Source organism: Ovis canadensis, chromosome 6 (genome assembly GCF_042477335.2).
Source record: "Ovis canadensis isolate MfBH-ARS-UI-01 breed Bighorn chromosome 6, ARS-UI_OviCan_v2, whole genome shotgun sequence".
Lineage (NCBI taxonomy): Eukaryota > Metazoa > Chordata > Mammalia > Artiodactyla > Bovidae > Ovis > Ovis canadensis.
The window spans coordinates 101,669,415-101,691,821 of NC_091250.1; the positions used below are offsets into that span (position 1 = coordinate 101,669,415).

Consider the following 22,407-nt stretch of genomic DNA (forward strand, 5'->3'; position numbering starts at 1 on the left):
GTTTTGGACCACTGACCCCAGAGTAAACATCAAACTCTTGTAACTCCTAGAAACTAGCCCATGAAATATGAAAGTTTATGTTATAAGAATGAGTCACACACTTTTCACAATGTGTCTGAATTATGAGAATAACCATTTAGGAGTATAAAATATGACCTGAAATCATTGGTTTTTAGGAAAATTCAGTTCAGTTTAGTCATTCAGTCGTGTCTGACTCTTTGTGATCCCATGAATCGCAGCACACCAGGCCTCCCTGTCCATCACCAACTCCTGGAGATCACTCAGACTTGCATCCATCAAGTCAGTGATGCCATTCAGCCATCTCATCCTCTGTCATCCCCTTCTCCTCCTGCCCCCAATCCCTCCCAGCATCAGAGTCTTTTGCAATGAGTCAACTCTTCACATGAGGTGGCCATAAAAGTACTGGAGTTTCAGCTTTAGCATCATTCCTTCCAAAGAAATCCCAGGGCTGATCTCTTTTAGAATGGACTGGTTGGATCTCCTTGCAGTCCAAGGGACTCTCAAGAGTCTTCTCTATCACCACAGTTCAAAAGCATCAATTCTTCGGCGCTCAGCCTTCTTCACAGTCCAACTGTCGTATCTATACATGACCACTAGAAAAACCATAGCCTTGACTAGACGGACCTTTCTTGGAAAGTAATGTCTCTGCTTTTGAATATGCTATCATTTAAGTTAGATATATTATAATCTTCAGAGATATGTATATATTTGCAGATGAAAAAGCTATCTCAGAAAAGTTGAGTAATTTGTCCAAGGCTACAGAGCAGTAATTGGCAGAAGCAAATTTCTAAGTTAAGCTTGTGTTTTGTAGAGCCAATGAGTATATTCAGTACACATTATTCCATTCTGACACTCTCTCCACAATGCTCTGAATGAAGAACTTTTGATTTCTGCTTTAAGTTAAATAGTTCTGGTGCTGCACTTTGTTAGACTTTGGATGGTAATAAGATTATCTTTCTTTCGTTTTTCAGTTTAGTCACAGTCAGTATAATGGCATACTTTTGAGGTATTTACATTTTTTCTGTTGTCTAAGTTTCAATTGAGTCTACATTATTTATACTTTTCTCTTTGTGTGAGCTACCACAAACATGGTTAGAAACAAAGTAGCCATATAATTACTACAGAGCTTACAATTGTATTCATTCATGCTAGCAAGGTTTTGCTCAAAGTCCTTCAAGCTAGGCTTCAGCAATAAGTGAACTGAGAACCTCCAGATGTACCAGTTGGCTTTTGAAGAGGCAGAGGAACCAGAGATCAAATTGCCAACATTCCTTGGATCCTAGAGACAGCCAGGGAGTTCCTAAAAAACGTCTACTCCTGCTTGATTGACTATGTTAAACCCTTTAACTGTGTGGATGACAACAAAATGTGGAAAATTCTTAAAGAAATGGGAATAACAGACCACTTTATCCATCTCCTGAGAAACCTGTATGAGGGCCAAGAAGCAACAGTTAGAAACAGTTATGGAACTGACTGGTTCCAAATTGGGAAAGGAGCATGATAAGGCTGCTTATTGTCACCTGTCTATTTAATTTCTATACCGAGTACATTATGTGAAATGCCAGTCTGAATGAATAACAAACCAGAATCAAGATTTTTGGGAGAAATACCAACAATCTCAGATATGAAGATGAAGCCCTGATACTTTAGCACCTGATGGGTAGAGCCAACTCACTGGAAAAGACTCTGATGCTGGGAAAGATTGGAAACTAAAGGAGAAAGGGAAGCAAAGAATGAGTTGGTTAAATAGCATCACTGACTCAATGGACATGAATCTGAGGAAACTCTGGGAGATAGTGGAGGACAGAGGAGCTTGGCATGCTGCCGTCTATGGGATTGCAAAGAATCAAACACGACTTAGTGACTGAACAACAATAGGAGCCACTCTAATGAAAGAAAGTGAAGATGAACTAAAAAGCCTCTTGATGAGGGTGACCAAGCAGACTGGAAAAGGTAGTTTGAAACTCAACAGTCAAACAACTAAGATCATGGCATCCAGTCCCAACACTTCATGGCAAATAAAAGGGGGAAAAAAATAGAAGCAGTGACAGACTATTTTCCTGGGCTCCAAAAATCCCTGAGGATGGTGACTGCAGCCAAGAAATTAAAAGATGTGTGCTCATTGGAAGGAAAACTATGATAAACCTAGATAGCATATTAAAAACCAAAGCCATCACTTTGCTGACAAAGGTCCTTGTACTCAAAGCTATGGTTTTTCCACTAGATATATATGAATATAAGAGTTGGACCATAAAGAAGGATAGTTTAGTCACTAAGTCATGTCCAATTCTTGCAACCCCATGGACTATAGCCTGTCCACGGGATTCTCCAGGCAAGAATACCAGAGTGGGTTGCCATTTCCTTCTCCATGGGACTTCTTGACCCAGGAATCAAACCCGGGTCTCCTGCATTGCAGGCAGATTCTTTACCAACTGAGCTATGAGGGAACCTCAAATAAGAATGAGCACTGAAGCACTGATGCTTTTGGACTGTCATGTTGGAGAAGACTTGAGAGTCTCTTGGACTGCAAGGACATCAAAACAATCAATCCTAAAGGTAATCAGTCCTGAAAGTTCATTGGAAGGAGTGATGCTCAAGCTGAAGCTCCAATACTTCGGCCACCTGATGGAAAGAGCTGATTCATTGGAAAAGATCCTGATGCTTGGAAAGATTGAAGGAGCAGGGGCTGGAAGAGGATGAGTTGGTAAATATCATCATCAACTCAATGGACAGCAATTCGAGAATACCCTGGGAAATAGTTTGAGGAGCTTGGCATGGTACATTCTACAGGGTTGCAAAGAGATTGACAGGACTTAGCAACTGAACAATAACAAGTCGACAGAGTAGCAACATTGGGACACATCCTGTTGACATCACAAAGGATAAGAGAACTCTGGAGTATCTAGCGAGCTAAGTCGCTTCACTCATGTCCGATTCTTTGCGACCCTATGGACTGTAGCCTGCCATGGGATTCTCCAGGCAAGAACACTGGACTTTGCGACCCTATGGACTGTAGCCTGCCATGGGATTCTCTAGGCAAGAACAACTGGAGTGGGTTGCCATACCCTCCTCCAGGAGATCTTCCCAACCCAGGAATCAAACCCAAGTCTCCTGTAGCTCCTGCATTGTTGGCAGATTCTTTACTGCTGAGCCACCGGGGAAGCCCCTGGAGTATCTGGACCTAACAGTTATGTGTTGGACCTGGAAGTGATACATGCCACTTCAGCTCATTTTCATTGGTCAGAGAGTTTTGCACAAGTGTACTAAACTCAAGGACTAGGGGCATTATTGTTGTCAAATATCTGGCATATTTGTTGCGCATCACAAATGATTACCACAATAATGAATTAAATACTTCTGGTAGCATAACAATCTAAGGTGGATAATTCCCATTAATTCCTGTGCTCAGGTTTTCAGTTTGAGTGTTAAATGCTAAACTAATAAACTGGAAATCATTCCAGGAAGTAAGTACTCAGAGAAGTAAAAAGAAGCATGGTTAATTACCTTAGGCAGAGACTTTGCAGACTTGTATTGCAGTCCTCCAACAAATTCAACGTTAGGTTAAGTAAGGGTATGGAAATTCAAAATTCTGTTCAAACCAACATTTCAGCTTTTTCCCATAATCTTACATAATGTGGTAGGTTTTCCTGAACAAAAATGAAAGATGATAAAGGGAAAACAATCTGATACATGTATTGCCATCAAATTTTCTGAGTAAAGTCTTTAAAGAACCTATATTAGTCTTAGGCAACCCATGAAAAATCAATAGTTCTTCTCCCACCGAGAGTACACAACACTGAGATTATGAAGAAACAAACGCTGATTTGAGCATGGAACAAACCAAAAGTCTGCTGCTTTCTCTCTGTTTGAGCTAAACCCGAGCCCCACTCCATGCTAGAATCAGTACTTGCTTCTAGCAATGAACAAGAAACTCAGCCAGTGATCCTCAGCCCTCTATGGTAGAAGCTCCTTCTCTTCTGGAATTCCATTTTATCTCATCCTCCTCACTCCAAAAGCCTTTGATAGCTTTAATAATGACTTTTGTAATTGACTTTTTTTTTCTTTCTTTTTTTCCTGGTGTTTGGGAATGTGCTGCCACAACTAATTACATCCTATCCAGAGAGGAAATCTTACAATAAAAATTTTAAAGTAATTCTTTCATTTTATACAAAATGAAAGTTTCTGTTTCCTACAGCTTTGTCCCCTTTTGTGAAAATAGAGTATTGCATCATAATCTGGTGGCTAAATATTTGCTCTTTTGACATATTTGCTAACAGTACAAAAGAGTTCCCTTCCAAACAAAGTGGAAAGCAAGTGAATATTTACAGAATAAGAATGCAAGTAAGTGACTCTGAATTAAATCACTTTCCTTAGTTTGCAGCCTGAGCTTCATTTCTGAATTCTGTATAACTACTGTGGTATAAGGAACCTTACTCAGAGTTGGTATCTTTTTGAAATATGCATTCTGTATCACTGAGAGGAGGAAACCATAGCTCTCTGGTTTCTCACCATAAGGCTTTTTGAATATTTTCCTTGGTGTTCCAAGTGTGCTAAAGTTTTAATTAGAAAATGTGAGGATTTTGATATGTTGAGAAAATCTATATGCATAAGAGATCACAAGCAAAACTCTGTAGTTTAGTGGTTTGATTCTGGTAACGTCAAAAATCAAAACCCAATTTCAGACTTGGTATATGTTGCATTTTGGAGCCTTACTGGTGTCAGCCAAGGGTATAATTTATTCTGTTTGTGAAATGATTTATTCCCATGCCCTTAAGCCTATGAAGGTTTTATTAGGATAGAACTTAAATATCATGTAATTATTCCTTTTATCTAAACATCTATATAGCTTTTTGTATATTTATAACACCGTGAAACCATCACCATCGTTACATTTTAGAAAATTTCATTACTCCCCAAAGAAATCCTGTATCCATTGATGGCCATTCCCCATTTCTTCCTCTTCTCAGCCCCTGACAACCACTATTCTACTTTCTCTCTCTCTTTTCCTATTTCAGAAAAACCTTGTTTCACTTAATATAAATGAAAGCATACACTATGTGATCTTTTGTGCCACTTTCACTTAGCGTAACATTTTCAAGGTTCATAGTGTGGCCAAATGTATCAATATTTCATTGCTTTTTGTTCCTGAATACTATTTTTGCAAGGATATTGTGCATTTTTTTTCATCCACTCATCAGTTGATAAAGATTTGGGTTGTTTTCTTATTTGGCTACTAAGAATAAGGCAGCTATGAGCATTCATGTATGTGTTTTGTGTGAGAAAATGGGTTCATTTTTCTTGGTTGTAGACCTATGAGTAGAATTGTGGGATCATGTCATTGATTTGCTTTATTTCATATCAAGATACTTTGTTGTTGTTGTTAAATCTCTGCTGCTGCTACTGCTAAGTCGCATCAGTCGTGTCCGACTCTGTGCGACCCCATAGACGGCAGCCCAGCAGGTTCCTCTGTCCCTGGGATTCTCCTTAGTAATCCACTGTGCTTCGAACATCTTATTGAAATGAAGACAATATAGTAGGAAAACTAAAAACTATATCAATTATTGATATAATTGATCTGGATAAAGAAATTGTGAGAAAAATATTTCAAATTTGGAAATGCATTTCCCCATTTCCAAAAGTACATACCACTTTTGATGCTATGCTAGGGCATTTGTTGAAGAATGAATGATTGAAAGATATTTTACATTTATAGAAAAGTGCACCTATGTTTCATTTTGTATTTATTATTGATTTCATGCAGATTTTTGTGTTTAGACACTGTGAAGTTAAATGTCAACTTGCATATTTTTGTCTGGTAAGAAAAAAATCATCCCTTAAATTATGATTTATTGCCCTATTAGACATCAACTATTTTTGTGTATACCCTAATAATATTATCTTTGCACTCTTTTTTCCCCAAGGTATTTATAGTTCCTTAAAATATTTTTTGAACCAGATGTTATCTTACTTGTTTCTTCCTCAATTATTAGAACATATTGGTACATATTTTAATAATTATATAAATTATAATTTATATCTTTAAATTTTAAAGATATACTTGGAATACATTATACAATGAAGATTCTAAACTGATCCTGAATGATAGTCTATATCTAATAGTATTTTTTAATTTAAGAGAGTAAATCACATTAATGATATATTTCTCAAAGAATATTTTAGGGGAGAATAGAAAGAGCTAGGAGAGAATCAGAATCTTATCTCATTATTAATGCTTCACTATAAAAGAGGTTCCAAAACTGAGTACCAAACTGCTGGAACCAGAAGTAAACAACTTAGATCCAGGTATAGGTCAGTCACTGGTTGGTCCATGACTCAGAAAATGTCACTAGGATGAGATTTTAAGTTATCTGTTTTCAGTTTTTCCTCTTGTATCGTGGACTCTAAACATGAGTGAGCAATGTATGCAGCAGTTTTCCCCTACATTTTTTAGGGTAAGGACTAGAGAAACAGCACCTATTTCTGTCACAAAATTTCAGGAAAATGTCTCAATGCAGCAAGTCAACCTTGATTAGGTCATATGCCTTTTGATCTTATTTCATATTTCTTGGCAGCATACTTCATTGAAAGCTTTCATGTTGTTTGTGAGTCTTTGAAGAAATAATTCCTTACAGGAAATTTAGAACAGATACTCAAAAAAATGGAAAAGGGAAATGGCTATAAAACAAGATGTTGCAACTATCAGGTGCTGATAGTTTAATTTTTGAGAAATAGGTTGGTGTTGTTTTTTAGTAATGATATATTATTAGAGATACTTTTGTCAAAAATATCAATAAATAAAACAATGTTGAAATTCATATGAAATTGAAAAAGACCCCAATAGACTAAGCAATCCTGAGAAAAAAGAATGACCCACAGGCATCACACTTTCTTGTTTCAAGTAATGGTATAAACCTATACTAATCAAGGTCATATGGTACAGGTATAAAAACAGACACATGAACCAACAGAACACAATCAGAATCCCAGAAATAAACTCATGTGTATATATATGGTCAACTAATATTTCACAATGGAGCCAAAAATACTCAATGGAAAAAGATAGTCTTTTTAATAATTCTTCCTGAAGAAATGAATATTCTCATGCAAAAGAATAAAAATAGATCCCAATCTTATTCCACTACAAAAATTAAGTAGGAATGGATTAAAGACTTTGATGTATGACCTGAAACCATAAATTTCCTAGAAGAAAATATGGTAGAAATTTTCTTAATACAGATCCTGGCAATGATTTTTTTTTAATTAACACCATAAGCATAAGCAATAAAATTAAAAATAAACAAGTAGGACTAATTCAGACAAAAAAGACTATGCATAGAAAAAGAAATGATCTGCAAAATGAGAAGGCAACTCATAGATGAGAGATAATACTTGTAAACCATATATCTGATTCAGGGTTATGATTCAAAATGTCTAAAGAACTCAAATACAATTCAGTACCAAAAGTCAATTTTATAAAATTAGCAAAGGATCTGAATATAGAATTTTTTTTTCCAAAGAAGATATTCAAGTGGCTAACAAGTACATAAAAAGATGCTCATCATTGCTATTCAGGGAAATGCAAATTAAAACCACAGTGAGATATTAGGTTGGTGGGAAAATAATTTCAGTCTTGCATTGTTGACCTTTGACATTTGGTATTGGAATACATTCTTAAATGTGGTTATGATATACATCATTTTAATATGTATTTCTTGCTTTATTTTGTGCTAATGAATTATTACTTGCTATTTACTTTATGTATGTTTTAGACTATGGAAATAATGTTAGAAAAAAAGCAAATTCTAGTGATTTTCTTATTTGAGTTCAAAATAGCTCATAAAGCAGTGCTGACAACTCACAACATCAACACTGCATTTAGCCTAGGAACTACTAATGAACATACAGTGTAGAGGAGGTTCAAGAAGTTTTGCGAAGGAGGCTAGAGCCTTGAAGATGAGCAGCACAGTAACTGACCTTCAGAAGTTGATAATGACCAATAGAAAGGACCAGGAAGCTGATCATCTTACAACTACACAAGAAGTTGCCTAAGAACTCTGCATCGACCATTCCACAGTTGTTCTGCATTTGAAGCAAACTGGAAAGGTTAAAAATCTCAATAAGTGGGTGCCTCATGACCTGACTGCAAGTCAAAAAAAAATTCATCATTTTAAAATGTCATCTTCTTTTCTTCTATGCAGCCAAAAGAACCATTTCTGTATTAAATTGTGATGTGCAACAAAAAGTGAATTTTATGCAATAACTAGCAATGACCAGTTCAGTGGCTGAGAAGAAGCTCCAATTCAGTTTCCAAAGCCAAACTTGCAACAAAAATGAGCCCTGGTCATTGTTTGGTGGTCTGTTGCACAACTGATCCACTACAGCTTTCTGAATCTTGGTGAAACCATTATATCTGAGAAGTATGCTCAGAAAATCAATGAGAGGCACTGAAAACTGCAACACTTGCAGCCAGCGTTGGTCAACAGAAAGGGCCCAATTTTTCTTCACAACAATGCCTAACCCCAAGTTGCACAACCAATGCTTTAAAAGTTGAACCAATTGGGCTACAAGGTTTTGCCTCATTTGCCATATTCATTCTTGCCAACTATCACTTCTTCAAGCATCTCCATGACTTTTTGCAGGAAAAATGCTTCCACAGCCAGCGGGATGTAGAGAATGTTTTCCAAGATTTTTATGCTACAGGAATAAACTTACTTTTCATTGGCAAAAAATGTGTTGATTGTAAGTAACTTTGTGCAATGATGAGTGTTAACTAGAGTTCTTGTGGTGTTCATTTCACAGTGTTGTTGTTTGCATCCTAAGCCACTTCAGTCAAGTCCAACTCTGTACGACCCATGGACTATAGCCTGCCAGCCTCCCCTGTCCATGTGATTCTCCAGGCAAGAACATTGAAGTGAGTGTTGTTGTTTAGCCACTAAGTTGTGTCCAACTCTTTTGTGACCCCTTGGACTGTAGCCTGTCAGTCTCCTCTGTCCATGGGATTTCCCAGGCAAGAATACTGGAGTGGGTTGTCATTTCCTTCTCCAGGGGACTTTCCCGACCCAGGGACTGAACCCATGTCTTTTGCATTGCAGGCTAAGTCTTTATCACTGAGCCAGCTGGGAAGCCTTCATTTTACAATAGGACACATATAAAATCATTATATCATATATCTGTGATAAAGGAAAATGATTTTAAGGCAGGACAAGGAAAATTTAATACAAAATTTCCTCTGTCATTTGTGATAATACTCCATCCCCTCCTTCAATTTATCTGCATTATACATTAACTAAATCCCCTTAGAAGTTTCAGAAATGCCTACTCACCAAAAAACAAAACAAAAAACTTCTTCCTGCTGCCAGAAAGTTAATGCCTCGGAAGATAATACTCCTTCCTTAATCATGTAAAGGGTCACAATGACACACCACTTGCCTTGTTGGCCTATGGAATCTGTCAATATTACTCTGATGTATAACCCTTTATATCAAAAACCTATACAAATATGTTTCTGACTTCTAATGGGCAGAGAAATTTCCTCAGTGCTTTCTGAAAGACTATCTTCTGGGTTATAATCCTAAATTTGACTTGATTAAGATTTTCAATCTATTTTGTATAATGACTATTGATTAATTTTTCACTGACACCTGAAACTAATGCAATGTGTTATGTTAAATATATCTTTAAAACATCAAACAGTATAAGCAGGGAACTGCTTTCTCAAAGATATTTTAGGCAAAATCATTCCTAACACAATTATATATAAAAGATCAATTATGCAAAAGGAAAAACAAAAGATTAAACAGATGTGCTAAAATAGAGGAAAAAAATATGTGCTCAGGGTTACAGCTCTCTAGTGGACTGCTAATGCAATTATGAATAGAACACCACCAACAAGAAAAAGGGGCTTCCCTGGTGGCTCAGACAGTAAAGATTCTGCCTACAATGTGGGAGGCCTGGGTTCAATCCCTGGGTTGGTAAGATCCCCTGGAGGAGGGCATTGCAACCCACTCCATTATTCTTGCCTGGAGAATCCCATGGGCAGAGGAGCCTGGCAGGCTACAGTCCATGGGTTCACAAAGAGTCAGACACAACCGAGCAACTAAGCAGGAGCAGGAGGAATAAGGAAAAATGCAATTAGATTAAAAGTTTATAAACATAGTCCTTTACAGAAAAATCATAATTTTCTTTTCCCTTTTCTAAGACAAGAACAGATGAAAACAAGATATATTTATTTTTTAGTTTCATGCTCACCACATGTCAAGCCCTACAACCAGCCAACCAAGTCTAGATAGGATGCAAAAAAAGACTGAGAAATAGATTAATCAGAAAGAAAGTAGGCTGTAAAAAAGGAGACGTAAACAAAAAAGAAGTAAACCAAGGTTATAGAAAATAAGCACACTGTAAGGTTCGGGTTTTTTCAGATTTTTTTTTTTAACTTAGCAGCATCAAGCAGGTTTTACTCATAAATAGAGAGAATATTCCTTCTCTGATATGTGTTCAGTACTCAATCATATAAAACAAACACAAAAAGAAAAAGAAAAAAGAAAAAGAAAAAAAGAATAAAAAGAATAAAAAGAAAGTTGAAAAAGAAAAAGTATTTTCTTCACTCAAAACAATTTAGCAACAGGACCATGTGAGATTTCACTTAAAAATCTTTTCTAAATTTTCATACAATCAGATAAATATTTACACTATACATATGAAATAAGAATCATTCTTACATGTAAATTTCTTTTGCCTAAAACCTTGCTGTAATACTCATTCCATTGTAGAAATACATAATATGAATAAGTCATATCACTCATTGTATACAATAAACAATTAACTAGTCTCTGTACAAAAGTTATGTCATCTGTCAGTCTTGATGCACTGACAGGAACATATGAAAATGGCATAGAAGTCCAGGACACAATTGCTCAATGATATTCCCAAAGGAAACCCCAAAAGATTTTTTTTTTCCCGAAAAGATTTATATAAAGGGAATGTTGAGGAGCTCAGCCACCAACCCTCCACAAAAATTTAAAGGATCAGCAATACAGATATCAAACTTAGCTGCCTGTAGCGTGCTAGGTAACTCCTATTTGTGATAGCACTATCACATACTCTTTTGGCTTTTGCTAATAAAGTATTCATCAGTTTTTTCCGGTTTACTTGCATTTTTTTCAAGTCCCATGGTGACAGTTTGGGCAGTTCAAAAGAAACTGTATAGAGATCAGTATTGAGCTCTTCCATGAGTTTGTTTACTTACTGGCCATTGGATAATCTCTACATTAAAAGGAATCTTGGTATGATCCATCAGAAGGCTTGGTGAAGGTATAAGAAAGGGTATCTCGTGTCTAGGAAGGTGGAGTTCTTCCAGAATAACTTTTAATCCAATAAACTAAAATTCTCAGGCCTTCCAGTACTTTCCTCATCCTTCCAGGGTCAAAGCGAAAAGTGAAAGTCGCTCAGTCATGTCTGATTCTTTGCAACCCCATGGAATATAAAATCCATGGAATTCTCCAAGCCAGAATACTACAGTGGGTAGCCTTTCCCTTCTCCAGGGGATCTTCCCAACTCAGGGATCAAACCCAGGTCTCCCGCATTGCAGGCAGATTCTTTATGAGCTGAGCCACAAAGGAAGCCCAAGAATACTGGAGTGCATAGCTTTTCCCTGCTCCAGCAGATCTTCCTAACCCAGGAATTGAACCGGGGTCTCCTGCATTGCAGGTGGATTCTTTACCCACTGAACTAGGAAGGAAGCTCTCCAGGGTCAAAGAGACATAGAATCAGCATGAAAAGGACACAGAAGTCTTTCACAGTCTTCGTGACTAACTCTTGCTCAAAGTAAGTTTGGGCTTAAGCCAAGTGTGTGAAACTCACAATTCAAAGATCTCTTCCTTAATTCTCCCAATGTTTATAGTAGGTTGGGCTGAACTTTGAATTGTGTACTTTGCAATAAAGACTAAAATGAAATGTAGGTGTTATTGATTGGAAAAATGTTGATTAAAGTCAATAAAAAATAAGAGAAAAAAACTCAGAAGAAGAGTTTGTAAGTTTCTTTCAGAGAATATCAAAAGAAAGGGCTTAAGGTTAAACATAAACCCATAATAACTTTTAAATAATGTTAAGAAAATTCATCATCAGGTATGCATATTTAATTAAGACTGGATGTTTGGGATCTTTTTCTCTGGCTTTATTTAAATGTTCATTTGATCAAAATTGTATAAATATCTCTAGTATTTCTTTTAGTGATAATTATACTAGATATTCCACATAGAAAAGAGAATATCACTTACTGCCATAAGGAAAGAATATGCCCACTTTAAGAGGTGTTAAGGCAGATACACTTTCAAATAAATATTTTGATGTTAAATAAAGTGCTCTTTTCACTAAATCACACATATCTTTATGAAAAAGAGATAAATATATCTTTCTACTATAGCTGTAAATATGAATTAAAGTTCAGATTCTAGGTCTGATTCACATTCTGTTGTGAAAAGATATCTCACAGTGGAAATGTATGTCATAAAGATATCTTGATGATTTTATCCTTCATTCAAAGGATATCTGCTTCTATTTCCTTTACTTTCTGTTTGAAGATATTTCTTATAATGTAGAACTCCTTTTTTTGGAGGGGAGGGGCTTGGATTTTTACACGTGGAAGCCATGATCTAGTGTAAAAATGGATTCAGTGATATTTAGGGCAATAACTTCATCTATAACTTTTTTGCTTAAAAAGTTAACTTTCTTCAAGTGAATAATCAATAAAAGTATGTGATGATAATAGTATCATCTTAAAAATAATTGGCTAATAATGAAAATATAATTCAGTAATTATCCAAAGATAAAATTATGAAAGAACTGTGAAGAAACAAAACACCTCTCTTCATACAAAGGAAACCCTATAGGGATATTCAGGCTTCCCAGGTGGCACCAGTGGCAAAGAACACTCCTGTCAGTGTAGAAGACTTAAGAGACATGGGTTTGATCCCTAGGTCAGAAAGATCCCCTGAGGGAGGGCATAACAACCCTTTCCAGTATACTTTCCTGGAGAATCACAGAACAGAGGAGTCTTGAGGGCTATGGTCCATAAGGTCATACAGATTCGGACATGACTGAAGTTATATAGCATGCATGCACAGGGATATTACTGACTTTTTTAGAAGAAAGTCCAGGCCAAAACAGAGTTGGTTCATATATTCAAAGTTCTTAAAGAAGAAGCACTATCCCTAATAATTTTATGTGAAAATGATGTTCTTCAGAAATAAAAGAGAGGTCAACATATTGTCAGACAAACAAAATCTGAGTACAAAATTACAGACCAGGATCTTTGATGAATGAAGACGTAAAATTAGCAAATCAAATTCAACAGCATAAAAATTGGATCATACTCCACGATCAAATAGAATTTGTCTATGGGTTTCAAGGATGGGTCAACATACATAAATCAATAATGCGGTACTCGTCATTAAGAGAATGAAAAACAAAATTAAAGGCTCATCTTAATATATGTGAACAAATTTGGAAAACATAACAACTCTTCATGATAAAAATGCTTAACAAACTGGATATAAAAACAACATGATTTACATAATAAAGTCCATCTATGACCAACCTGGGCTTCTCGTACAGCTCAGTGGTAGACTCCCTCTGCAGTGTAGGAAACACAGAGATGCAGTTTTGATCCCTAGGTTTTTGGGAAGATCCCCTGGAGGAGGGCATAGAACCCACTCCAGCATCCTTGCTTGAAAAAAAACCCATGGAGAGAGGTACCTGGGGAGCTATAGTCCATGGGGTTGCAAAGAATCATACACAACTGAAGTGACTGAGCATGACAAGCCTACAGCTAGCATCATACAAAATGAAGGAAGGCTGGAAGTTTTCCTCTAAAATTCCATCAGGAACAATGCATGTGTGCTACTCAGTAGAATAATAGATGTCCTAGCCAGAACAATCAGGCAAGGGGAAGAAATAAAAGATATCTGAATTGGAAAGGAAGAAATAAAACTTTCTTCCTTTTCAGATGATATGATCTCATATATAAGAAATTCAAAGATTCCACCAAAAACTGTTAGAAGCAATTAATGGATTCAGAGTATTTTTAGGGTAAAAATCACCACACAAAAATAAGTTGCATTTCTATACACCAACAGCAAAACATCTTAAAAATGATGAAAGGAAACAACCCTATTCGAAATAAAAACAAAAGCAATCAAGTACTTGGAAATAAATTTAACAAGGTAGTGAAAGTTCTGAACACTATAGACTTTCTTTGAAATAAATAGAAGAAACATAAAAAGTTACAATGATATATATATATATGTGTATATATATATTCATGGATGAGTAGAATTAATATTGTCAAAATGTCCATGCTAATCAAAGGTGACTTTTTTCAATGCAATTAATATACTAATTACAAAGCATGTTTAAACAAATAGAAAAAAAATCTGAATATTTGTATAGGCCACAGAACACCCTGAATTGTTGAAGCAATTCTGAGAAAGAAGAACGAAGCTGGAGGCATTATACTTCTTGTTCAAATTATGTCACAATGCAATAATAATTAGAACAGTATGACACTGGCATAAATTATGCACATATGCCAATGGAACAGAATTGAGAGTTTAAACAAGTGTCAAATACAACATCAGCTAATAACACTAAATAACACTAAAAGGGAAATGGATAATATACTCAATTAATGGGATTGGAAAACCAGTGGCTCATATCACTTTTATATATCCCAGGCTTATGAATAGCTAAAATTGCTAAAATGTCAGGTTAATGGTATGTAACCATTTTGCTGAGTTCATGCAGATAATAAAATAAAAGCATTCCCAGTATATGTGACTATTCCTATTAGGGTAAATAGCCCTGTGAAAGAGATCCAGTTAGAAAGTAGGTGCCAAGTATCCAGTTGATCTACTCAAACTATGGTGCCATATCAGGAATTCAGTGTTTAATTAGATCTCTAGCAGATGTGATCCTCCTGACACTCAGTTAGGGCATAGTTGTTAGGAGCCGCGTTAGGCATTACTGACAAAACAGAGGCACAGCCCTAAATCCCCTCCCTTTGTTCCATAGGCACAGACCCGAATCTGGAATGAAGAAGTTAGGCTTTGTGATTCTGACTTGTTTTTTTCCTTTCCTCAGCTGAGTTGACTGTGGAGAATATTAAGGTGCTTATTGTTTTTGAGAGGAGCATGAGAAGGCATAAAGCCTTCTGCAGCTGTGCTCAAAGAATAATTCATGAAGTTAATCACTGACATTTGTTCAAGAACTTTTACAAAAAAGTGTTCCAGGGTGAGCACACAGGCCACAGCTTGAGGCCATGGGAGGGACTGCTATCTGAAGCCCATTTGTGAGAAAAGTGTTTACGGCAAAGGAGTTTGCTGAATTTAGGGCTTAGGAATAATTAAAATAGTTAGAAGCTAAAGATTTAAGTATTGCTGTAATGTTACAATATTCTACTATAGCTTATAGAAATTAGGGACGTTAGAGATATTATTAGCTAGAAGCCCTTTCTAAGGAATAGTGAGCTTAGGATAGTAGGGGCAAATAGGACTTAGAAAGATAAGAATTAAACTGAGGAATGTGGTATGCAGCCCAGACATTTAAGGACAAATGAGAAAAAGTAGATAAGAAGAATCACTGAGGAAGGAACTCCTTTTGAGGGGAAACAATGATTTTTGGAGATAAATCTGGGTCAATGGGAACTAAAAATATCAAACCTCTGACCTAATGCTTTGGTATAAAGTATAAAAGGGAATCATAAGCTTGAAATAAACAGGCAGTCCAAGAAAAATGAGAGGCTGCCTCACTTTCTTGCCGATACTCCTCACACCTTCAGGTTGAATCCCTGGCTGCTGGAGCTCGACTCTGGCACACAGTTACATGAGTTTGGTGAATAGGAGTCCAAACATTGAGGACCATGTAGAGCTTCACTTGCCATTACCACAGCCATTTGGTTAATTTGTTCTAGGGACTGTCACTGGGGTAGATCATGATAGAGGCTGTCTGTTGTGGCCTGGCTGGGTAATTTGGCTTATGTTATTGCTTAATGCCTATCCTATGATAGATGGTTTATGGTGGGAAATAACAGTGTCTCAGAGCCAAGGAGGGCTTCCCTGGTGGTGCAGAGGTTAAAGCGTCTGCCTGCAATGTGGGAGACCTGGGTTCAATCCCTGGGTTGGGAAGATCCTCTGGGGGAGGAAATAGCAATCCACTCCAGTATTCTTGCCTGGAGAATCCCATGGACAGAGGAGCTTGGTGGGCTACAGTTCACGGGTCGCAAAGAGTCGGACACGACTGAGCGACTTCACTTTCACTTTCAGAGCCAAGGAACACAATGCACTATCAGTAGTCAACAGACAAGAATAAATGGATTCTTTCAAAAACTCAAAAAATAATGAACCATGGCAACACCTTGATTTGAGATTTCTGGCTCCCAAAACTGTGAAAGAAGAAATTTCTGTTAAAGTATACTTTACCATCTGAGCCATGGCTTCCCTGGTGGCTCAGATGGTAAAGAATCAGCCTGCAAGGCAGGAGATGCAGGTTCTATCCCTGGGTCTGAAAGATTCCCTGGAGAAGGGAATGGCAACCCACTCCAGTATTTTTGCAGGAGAACTCCATGGGCAGAGGAGCCTGGTGGGCTACAGTCCATGAGGTCACAAAGAGTTAGACACGACTGAACAACAAACACTACAATAAGCTACCAAGTTTGTGGCAATTTGCTATAGCAGCCCTAGAAACCCAATACAGAATATTCTACTTGATTTTTTCTACTCTTTTTCCACAGGCCAGGAATACAATTTGGGTTTGGGCCAGCATCAAAATGTATCTATTATGTTACCCATTTGGTAATTGAGAAAATGCTTGGTTGTGACTGTGATACTACTGTCCTCTTGAGAGATGATTGAGCGGATCATTAGCATGTACAGCAGGGAAGCCCTTGGTGACTCAGATGGTAACATCATAGTGTACATGCTAAAGAAGCTGTCTAGTAAACAGGAGATCCAGGGTTTGAATCCCAGCAGTGCCTGACAGTTGACTACAGTATATTATTGTGAATTTCCTGGTGGCTCAGAGGGCAAAGAATCTGTCGGCAATGCAGGAGACTCAGGTTTGATCTCTGGGTTGGGAAGATCCCCTGGAGAAGGGAATGGCTACCCACTCACTCCGGTATTCTTGTCTGGAGAATCCCATGGATAAATCCCATGGCTAAAGTCCATGGGGTCACAAAGAGTTGGACATGACTGAACTACTAACACTTTCACTTCACTTTCACAGGATGTTACACCATTCTTCCTCTGATGGACCCAGTCTCTTCATTAGTCAATGGATCAGATCTGAAAATTCTCAGGCCTAAAAATGTGTCAAATGATTATGATTTTAGGGTAACAATGGTCCTCATCATTCTGATATTTATCCTTGAACTCTTGCAGTAGTATATGCATAATATATGAATTATAAATTAAACATATATTTTGTGAAGAGTGGTGAGGAAATAGAAATATGAGAGTTTCTTAATGGATGTTTTTCAACCATTATTGAGAGTTTGTACAAGCAACCTGGAAGTCTTTGAGATTTTGGACCTTGCTCTAATTTGACATTGATCAACTATGTTAATATTTCTTAGGTTTGTTTCTTTAAAGTGTTACATATGTATCAGTTATCTTAAATCATAATATCTCTGTTATATATTGCTGTATAATCAAACAATCCTAAACTTACAGTTAAAATAGCACCGTAGTATTTGTTTATGAACCTCTGTATCAGCAATTAGGGCTGGGCCCATGGAAATGCCCTCTTTATTAATTTCCTGAGCTTATTCTTTACTATACAGTTAGCCATTAGCTTAGCTGGGGGAGAATGATCAAAGAAGACATCATTCTCTTGGCTGTGGTTTAGCAATAATCCTTGATTCTCACCTTCCTGTGGCCTCTGTGCAGACAACCTTGGACTTTTCCCATGATAACAGAAACCTAGACCAGCTTCCATAAAAGTTCTAGCCCTGAGTTTGGAAGTCATGCATTGTCACTTCTGCTTCTGCTATTGAGTTTTAGAACAAGTCATTAGTCAATTCCAAATTCAAAAGGTGGAGAAGTAGCCTCCACCTCTTGATGGGAGGAGATACAAAGCAAACAGCCATTTATCATGTACTATGGTCAGAAGCTTATGAAATAGAAAAATCAACAAAGCCAAGTTAATTTGATTCATAATAGGAAGGGTGTGAAGTATTTTGACAGGGCTTTACTACTGCCTCAGAACAGGGAAGTCTGGGCCAGATAATTAGGGTGTTGAGGCCTGGAAAGTGAAATCGAGGGGAACTTTGTAATGTAAGGAAGAGGTTGGCACTGAACAAGGCTTTTGACATTAATTTATTATTTTATTTTTTTATGGCATAACTTTAGATTGCTCCACACAGTGAAGTGAGGTCTTGAGTCTTGTCTTACTGAGCAAGCTAAGTGTTTTAATAAGTATACTACTTTAGTTGGTCACATCTTATCACCCTGGGACAAATTAATAAGCTATTTTTTTTTCTGGTTCTCAATATTATCTAAGAGAGGACTTGGGGGAAAAATTGGTTCTTATATTTTTTGACATGTCTAATAGAATATAGATGTTTTTATTACTCATTTAAAAAAAATCCTGCTTTGCTGCAATATAGCAAGTTCTTTACAAAACGTTTCTCTTTACTGCCATCTATTGTTGAGAATTGATAAATAAATCACCCTATGTGCTAATTGAATGGCATCACCGACTCCATGGACATGAGTTTGGGTAAGCTCTGGGAGTTGGTAATGGACAGGGAAGCCTGGCATGCTGCAGTCCATGGGGTCGCAGAGTCAGACACAGCTGAATGACTGAACTGAACTGAACTTAATTCACTAACTGCCTCATCCAGAAATTTTATTAATTTTTTGATTAGTCTTCTTTACCCCATACTGTTTTATATCAGATGGTCATTAACACATCTGTCTTTGTGCTTTACCTCTAAGATGATATAAGAAAATAGCACTACTTTTCTCTGGTACAAATCTATTTCATTGAATTGAGGGACTTTTGTAGGATAACTGTTTTTTATTTAAAATATATAGGAATAAATGTGATGTTTATTAAAAATTTCATAGTAGTAAAAACCTAAACTCTCATAATTCTTAAAAACTTTGATTTTTTTTTAAATTTTGCTGTGTTTTTAATATCAGCACTTAATGAATCAATTACAATACTCAGACTGCTGCATTGTTAAGGTGGTGGTTAAAGTCTAAAGACATACAAACCAACTCCAAGTACCAGGATATTTGCCAGTAGAATTGAGAATAGGAAAAGCAAGCTCTTCCAACAGGAAAGGATTAAGTCAGTTGTGATATTTCATGCATTGGAGAAGGAAATGGCAACTCACTTCAGTGTTCTTGCCTGGAGAATCCCAGGGACGGGGGAGCCTGATGGGCTGCCGTCTATGGGGTCGCACAGAGTCGGACATGACTGAAGCGACTTAGCAGCAGCAGCAGCAGCGGCAGCATTGCCTCTCTAATATTGAATAAGTTACACGACAAAACTTGCCTTCACAACTTTATTGATTTAACTACATATTTGCAACTTTTACAGTAGTCCAGCCCTTTTGTATCTTTATCTTCTGTGCTCTTTAAACAAGCCTTGCAAAATGGCCCAGGTATTTCTTGTGGAACACCATTCTTCCACATGCTTTAAGATTAAGAAAATCTGCATGACTTACTGGATTCCTGATCTAAGTTTTTCTCCACTGCTAGGGAAGAAACTACTCGCATACCACAGTATATGCTGCTGCTGCTGCTAAGTCGCTTCAGTCATGTCGGACTCAGGGCGACCCCAGAGACGGCAGCCCACCAGGCTCCCCCATCCCTGGGATTCTCCAGGCAAGAACACTGGAGTGGGTTGCCATATCCTTCTCCAATGCATGAAAGTGAAAAGTGAAAGTGAAGTTGCTCAGTCATGTCCAACTCCTAGCAACCCCGTGGACTGCAGCCTGCCAGGATCCTCCGTCCATGGGGTTTGCCAGGCAAGAGTACTAGAGTGGATTGCCATTGCCTTCTCCAACCACAGTGTATGGTGTGGCCTAAAAATAATGCAAGGAACCTATCTCTGTAGCTGTGTTTCAAATATGCATATTTTACTTAGGGCACGCACATTGAGTATCATGCTAAGATAATGAAATTTTCTTAATTTTTTGAAACAAATTGTCACTTATAACTTATGCAGTAAATTCTAAAAATTAAAAACACATTTCTAAACTGATTTCTAATTAATTCCAAAATTGTTCTACTTAATTCTAAAAATTAAAAAGGCAGTATCTTAAAATAAAGTTAGTTAACATATTAATATTTTTAATATTTGCAACATTTATACTGGTTTATTTAAATTTAGGAACTTCTGTGTTATTAAGAACTGTCTTGTAAAGAAACAGTGAAGGAGAAAATTAACCCTCTAAAGCTCAAAACATTTTCCACTAAATACTATCAGCTAAAAAATACAGTCACGACCTGAAAGTAGAGAGCTATTTTATGAAAATTAACCCTAAAAAGCTCAAAAACATTTCCCACTAAATACTGTCAACTAAAAAACAGAGTCACAACCTAAAAGTAGAGAGCTATTTTATTTGGTGGGCATGTTTAGGACTCCATGCCCAGGAGACAGCATCTAAGAAGCTCTGAGAAAACTGTTCCAAGGAGGCAGGAGGGGAAGTCAGGCTGTGCACAAATTTGCAATAAAGAGAGCAGGCAGTCTGATCATCAAAGATCAGGTATCAAGCTAAGGAATTTAGCATTCTATGTACAGGAAGATGCAAGCCTCTGGGCTCCCTGAACTCATTCTTTGCATATGCACCTCAGCTATCTGGGCCAATTCTGTTTTCCTGGTTTACCTTGCTTCTTGCATCCCCCCCAGCTCCTCAGCAGTCACTGTGGGAGGTGGCAGCATCCACGTGATCACAGTTTTGGGAGTCCTCATTCTCATTTGGAGGCCAGAAATTGCTGATGGCTGTGACATTCTTATTTATTAATATGGAAGTTAGATATTTTCATTTCACAATACTAATGTAAATGTGAAGATTATAAAAAATTATTCATTTAAATTTATACAAACTATTTTAAACTCAAATACTATTTTAAAACTCAAGTACATATATAAGATGAAGAAAGTAGACTGAAAAAGAATATATTCCAACAGCCTAGACCATACTGTTAATTATACTATGCTGCCTGAAATAACAGGCAATCTGGGCTTGGATTACAATATAAAGCAGGTCAAAGGCTAACAGAATTTTGTCAAAAGAACACACTGGTCATAGCAAAGACCCATTATCAACACCCCAAGAGATGACTCTACACATGGACATTACCAGATGATCAATATCAAAATCAGATTGATTATGTTCTTTAATGCCAAACACGGAAAAGCTCTATACAGTCAGCAACAAAAAACAAACAAAGAAACATGTAGTTGACTGTGTCTCAGATCATGAATTCCTTACGGCAAAATTCAGGCTTAAATTTAAGACAGTAGAGAAACCACTATGCCATTCAGGTATGACTTAAGTCAAATCCCTTATGATTATTTAGTGGAGATGATGAATAGATTCAAGGGATTAGATCAGGTGACAGAGTGCTTGAAGAACTATGGATGAGAATACATAACATTGTACAGGAGATAGTGACCAAGAAAATGAAATGCATGAAGGAAAATTGATTGTCTGAAGAGGCTTTGCAATACCTGAGGAAAGAAGAGAAGCAAAAGGCAAGGGAGAATGGAAAAGGTGTATACAACTGAATGCAGTTCCAGAGAATAGCAAGGAGAGATAAGAAGGCCTCCTTAAATGAACAATGCAAAGAAATACAAGAAAACAATACAATGGGAAAGACTAGAGATTTCTTCAAAAACACTGGAGATATTGAGGGAACATTTCATTCAGGGATGGGTATAATAAGGGAGAAAAATTATAAGGGCCTAAAAGAAGCAGAAGAGATTAAGAAGAGCTGCCAAGAATAAACAAAGCTATTAAAAAAGGTCTTAATGACTTGGATAATCACAATGGTGTGGTCACTAACTTGAGCTGGACATACTGGAGTGTGAGGTAGTCCATCAAGTGGGCCTCAAGAAGCGTTACTATGAATAAAACTACCAGAGGTTATGGAATTGCAGCTGAGACAATTAAAATCCAAAGAGATGATAATATTAAGTGCTGCACCCGATATGTCAGGAAGTTTGGAAAACTGGGCAGTGGCCACAGGATTGGAAAAGGTCAGTTTTCATTTTAATCCCAATGAAGAGCAATGTCAAAGAATGTTCAAACTACCAAACAAGTCTTCTCATTTCACGTGTCAGCAAGTTTATGCTCAAAATCCTTCAAGCTAGGCTTTAGCA

The 22,407-nt window shown here is 37.1% G+C and overlaps 2 pseudogenes; both read right to left on the bottom strand.

The window, feature by feature from the left end:
• Window positions 1-22,407, bottom strand: part of LOC138442993 (UDP-glucuronosyltransferase 2A3-like) — a 58,756-nt pseudogene that overhangs the window by 7,905 nt on the left and 28,444 nt on the right.
• LOC138442837 (UDP-glucuronosyltransferase 2C1-like) lies at window positions 30-20,994 on the bottom strand (annotated as a pseudogene).